We start from the raw sequence: 6,080 nt of genomic DNA, 5'->3' as shown, positions 1-6,080 counted from the left end.
ATTATTGTGTGCTCTACAGTTCATTCCCTTAGGAAACCTAGTGCCCAGCTCTCCTGTGATGCTCGTGTTTGATTAGTATGTTTATGTGGTGACAACCCAAACCTTCCACTGGAAAGTATTCAATCTACCTTTTCAAATGTAATCATTTCATCAGTGGCATTTGTTGCCTGAATTAATTATTTTAATAGGTTTAATAGCTAAATCTTACCCATAAGGGAGTATGCAGAAAGACTGAAAACAGGGAAATGTACAAAGAAAAAAACAACCCCATTACTCATATACTGATTTTTTCATTTTGGGATATTCCTTTTAGGTTCTCTCCTTCTCTCTCTCTACTATATAGAGCTGTTTGTTTGACAGAGCTTAAGTCATAATGTCCATGGAATTTTGTATCTATTTTTACCTAACCTATCTCACTTCCCCATATTATTTAATATACTCAAGAGCATTCTTTTAAATAATATCTTAATGAGTAGATAATTCAGATTCCTAAACAATTTGCCTTTGGTAGAACATTTAGATTTTCAATTTTTCTCATTATTAATACAATTGTGATGCACAAATTGACAATAGAACTGCTGGACCAAAAGGATGAACATTTAAACATTTGCCTTATTTAAAAATGTCTGGACCAATATACCCTGCCATCAAGTTTTCACTATACTTTTATCATCCTTGTATATTTATTAGCTGGGATCTTTATTAATTTGTCTTGCTGTTAAAGGGATTAATTATTTTTTCCCTTGACATGTGAATTATGTCCAAATCCTTTACTCATTTTCCAACTGGGATTTTAGGATTTTTCTTTCAGATTTACAATAATATAAAAACCAGAGCTATAACATCACACAATAGCTACTTTACCCATTGGCCATTTTCTTCCTCTTTGTTAAGTCAGAATCTTGATTTTTTTTTTCTTTCTGGAAATGAATTATATTTTGATTGAGATGGTAATTTTAAGTTCATTTTCCTTCATCAGATACTTGCTTTCCTTACCTCATTTCTATGTGACCCACGTGACCCAGTCTGAGTTTATAAGATGTAAGGAGAAATTTGCTACATAGCTGCTGTGAAGTTTTTATTCTCATATGAAAGGAGAAATGCCTTAAGGCGAGGTTCTTTCTGCTGCTATTGCTTTCCGACTTTGAGAGAGACTGTGAAGCTTGGAGATGCAGCAGCCTTTTTGTGATTATGAGATAACCAGTTGAAGGATAAAAGTCAAGAGCATTGCAGAAATATTAACCCAATATGTTGGCATTATTGAAATTCTGAACTATGGAGATACTTGTCTAGTCTTCTTATAAGTAAACTATAAACACTTCTTTGGTTTGAGTTGGGTTTTCTGTTATACGGAGTCTAAAGCATTCCTGAAACAAACTTTAATCATTTTAGGTTGTATTTATTGGAAATGTTTTTTCATTGGGTTTAAAATATTTTTTTTGTACTAAATTTGGTGCATTAAGTGATTCAGAAGCATCATTGTAGTGAGAGTGGTGGTAGAAACAGTGTTAATGCTGATGCTCAGACTATATATGAATCTGTTGTTGTTAAGCACGGTAGAGCTGGTCCCGACCCACAGCAACCCTATATAAGGTTCCTGAGGGGCACCTGGTGAATTTGAACCACCGACTTTGAGATTCAAATGACCTTGTGACCCAGTGCATTAATCCACAGGGCCACACCTGGGCTCCATATACGAATCTAGCCTTAACTAAATTCATGTAGTAAAATATCTTATTTCATTTTGAGTGAATAAGGTTAGAAACTTTCATTTTAATTTCCTCATTACCAAATCTGTCTTACTAAGATAGCAACTGGATTTTTCCATACATCTTTGATATATGACCTTTCTAGAATACTTGGGCTGTTGTTGCACCACTGAGTCTTGTTAAATTCCAACTCATAGTGACCCTGCATAGGATTTTTGAGGAGAGACTAAGAGGACTGAACTGACCTTGTGGTTAGTATCACAGTGCCTATCCTACAGCACCACACCAGGACTCCAGAATACTTGTAGCAGGCCATTGTTGGCTTTGTCTGCCCAGCACCCTTTCCTTCTTTCTTCTTGTCAAATTGTCCTTTTGAAACAAATGTCTTTCCACTACTAATCCCAAGAGATGCTGCCAGTCAGAGGATGTGCCCTTGCCCACAGAATGGTCACGTGATACTGTTCTGGCCAATCAGAGCCTGACCCAGAAATGGAGACCTGGCCCTTTCCTTAAGCAGGAGTCTAAAAATCAGTATATATACTTATATACTTGCAAAATTCTATATTCTATCTCTCTATATAAGTTATATATCAATTTATTTAAGTTATATAACAACTTATGTTGTTGTTAATTGTCGTTGAGTTGGTTCCGATGCATAGCAACCCTGTGTAGGGTTTCTGAGGAACGACTGGTGAGCATGAACCACTGGTCTTTTTGTTCAAACAACTTTGCAGTCTGGCACACACACACACACCCACACATACACATATATATATAAATTCTATATTCTATATATAGATAAGGAGATCTGGTAGTGTAGTGGTTATGAATTGGGCTGCGAACCGCAATGTCAGCAGTTCGAAACTACCAGCTGTTCTGCAGGAGAAAGATGAGGCTTTCTGCTCCCATAAACATTTACAGCCTCAGAAACCCTGTACAGGGTCTCTATGAGTTGGAACCGACTCCACAGCATTTAACTACCACCATATGAGGAGCTCTGGTAGCGTAGTGGTTACGAATCGGGCTGCGAACCTTAAGGACAGCGGTTCGAAACTACCAGCTGCTCCGCGGGAGAAAGATGAGGCTTTCTACTCCCGTAAAGATTTACACCCTCGGAAACCCTGTACAGGGTCGCTATGGGTCGGACCCGACTCGACGGCACTTAACAACAACAACAACAATATATAGATATAATTTTTTTTCTGGAGACATCCCATTTCTAATGAAGACTCCAGTCTTCCAGCTGGTGGACCAGTGTTCATTCATGCACGACTATGAACGCTTTTACATAATCCCTTTGCTTTCATCTGCATGACCCACTCTTGCTCTTCTCTTGACTTGCTGGTTTAATCCTTATAAACGAGAGGCAGTGAGAGTTTTGAGAAGGAAGAGGAGGAAGCAATGAGACCACAAAGGCAGAGGCTATAGTAATGTTACCACAAAGCAAGGAACACCTAAAGCAACCAAAGATGGCAAGAGGCAAGGAACAGTTTCTCCCCTAGAACCTTCAGAGACAATGTGGCCTTGCTGGTTAGATCGACCTTCACAACTGTGAGAAAATAAGCTCCTGTAATTTTAAACCTCTCCATTTGTGGCAATTGCCTGCAGCAGTCCTAAGAAACTAATATACTTGTGAAAAATAATTTTGCTGGGTATAAAATTTTAGGCCGATGATTTTTCTTTAGTATTTAAAGATAACACTTAGAAGTATTTTGGGATGTGTTGTTGCTGACAAGAAGTCTGTTGGCAGATGAATTGCTATTCTTTGTAGAAAATGTGCATTTCTTTGTAGTAGCTTCCAAAATCATTTTTGTTTTGTTTCTTACAATCACTAATGTTCTAAAACTTCACTGCACGAAGTTCATTTTTGTTTATCTTGCTTGGCACTTGATATAACTTGTCTATTTTAGTGATCATCTCTTCAATTCTGAAAAACTCTCAGCTATTACCTCCTCTTCCAGTTCTTCCTATTTACTTTCTGTAATTAAAATTTCTGATAGGTACATGTTAAGTATTTTTAATCTGGCTTCTATGTCTTTTAACTTTTTCTCCTTATTTTCATCTCTTGACCTCTCATTATTTTTTTGATCAGTTCCTCCCTGTTGTTGTTAAGTGCCATCGAGTTGATTCCCGCTCATAGTGATCCTGTACAGGGTTTCCGAGGAGCAGCAGGTGAGCTTGAACCATCAACCTTGCAGTTCAAGCTGACCTTGCAGTCCAGCACATTAACTAACCCAGGGCGCCATATTAGGGTTCTGCCAGTTCCTCCCTACTACCTTCCAATTCAAAATTTTTTACTTCCCTGTGTATTATTTATTCTATTTATTCAAGCATTTCTTAAATTTCATGACCATATTCTTCATTCTAATATTTTTGTTTCTAACCTAGATGCTTCTATTGTTGACTGATAGCTTTCTTAGTTCGTTTAATAATCTTTCAGAACTTTAAGCATGTACAAGGGGTATTGCCTATGTCTGTCTGTGATAGGATAATATCTGTGCGTCTACAAGGGAGACCAGTTAATAATACCACTATTATTCAAATTTATGCACCAACTATTAAAGCCAGTGATGACGAAATTGAAGAATTCTACCCACTTTTTCAGAGTCCTGGTGTGGTGCTGTAGGATAAGCACTGGATAGCAAGGTCCGTTTGAACAGAAAGGTCCGTGGTTCAAATCCACCCGCCACTTGTTGGAAACCCTACACAGGATTTCTAGTAGTTATGAATCAGGCTGTGAACCTTAAGGTCAGCAGTTCGAAACTACTAGCTTTTCTGTGGGAGAAAGATGAGGCGTTCTGCTTCCGTAAAGATTTACAGCCTTGGAAACCCTGTATAGGGTCGCTATGAGTTGGAACTGACTCCACGGCACACAGCCACCAGTCAACTCACTAACGAGTTTTGGTAGCATGTTGCTGTTGTTATGTGCCGTGGAGTCGGTTCCGACTCATAGCGACCCTGTACAGGGTTTCCGTGGTTGTAAATCTTTACCGGAGCAGAAAGCCTCAGCTTTCTCTGGCGGAACAGCTGGTACATAGAGGTTACAAATCAGGTTGCTAATCTCAAGGTCAGCAGTTTGAAACTACCAGCAGTTTTGCGGGGGGAAAAAGATGAGACTTTCTGCTCCTGTAAAGATTTATAGCCTCGGAAACCCTGTTCAAGGTCGCTATGGGTCAGAACCAACCGACTCTATGGCGCTTAACAATAACAATAGTCGGACTCAACTTCTTCAGTCTGAAATTGATCAAACATGCAAGCAAGATGCATGGATAATTACTGGCTATTGGTTACGAATCGGGCTGCGAACCTTAAGGTCTGTGGTTCGAAACTACCAGCCGCTCCGCGGGAGAAAGATGAGGCTTTCTACTCCCGTAAAGATTTACACCCTCGGAAACCCTGTACAGGGTCGCTGTGGGTCGGAACCGACTCGATGGCACTTAACAACAACAACAAGGATGAAAAGGTTGGAAACTAAGAGGAAAGATCAGTAGTTGGAAAATATGACCTTGGTGATAGAAACGATTTTCATGATAGAATTCTGTAAGACCAATGACTTGTTCATTACAAATACCTTTTGTAAACAACTTAAAATGCGCCAGACTGCAAAGCCTTTTGAACTGCAAGGTCGGTGGTTCAAGCTCACCAGTTGCTCCTCAAAAACCCTGTACAGGGTCGCTATGGGTGGGATCCAACTCGGCAACACTTAACAACAACAACATACACATTGTATTACAGACCACCAATAGCTCATATTGTATTACAGACCACCAATAGCTCATATGCAAATTTAGGCTGAAGCTGAAGAAAATGAAAACAAGTACATGAGAGCCCAAATACAAACTTGAACAGATCCTACCTGAATCTAGAGCTCATCTGAAGTGCAGATTTGATGCACTAGATACTAAAGACAGAAGACAAGAAGAGTTGTGGGATGACATCAAGAACATCTTACAGAAGTTCTGCTCGTTGCCGCAAGATGGTGGACACATTGAGTCAGCGCCGTGCAGGTTGGCTCTGAGGTGACAATAAGAAGGAATGACGGGTGAGACCCTGCAGTCCTGGCAGGAAGGTGCTTCATGAGTAGTAAGTTGCAGCTGCTCCACTGTCTTCTGGTTGCCCACTTGCAGAAAAAATGTGAAATCCATCCTATGGTTGTTGTTGTTGTTGTTGTCAGGTGCCATCGAGTCGGAATCGACTCAAAGCGACCCCATGCACAGCAAAACGAAACAATGTTGGATCCTGGGCCAACCTCACTACCGCTGCCACACTTGAGTCCATCAATGATGCCACCTGGCTGATCCATCTCGTTGGGGGTCTTCCTCTTTTTCTCCGACCCTCCACTCTACCCAGCATGACATCCTTCTCTAGCGA

The sequence above is a fragment of the Chrysochloris asiatica genome, unplaced genomic scaffold (assembly GCF_000296735.1).
Source record: "Chrysochloris asiatica unplaced genomic scaffold, ChrAsi1.0 scaffold00154, whole genome shotgun sequence".
Lineage (NCBI taxonomy): Eukaryota > Metazoa > Chordata > Mammalia > Afrosoricida > Chrysochloridae > Chrysochloris > Chrysochloris asiatica.
This window is presented reverse-complemented; position numbering follows the sequence as displayed.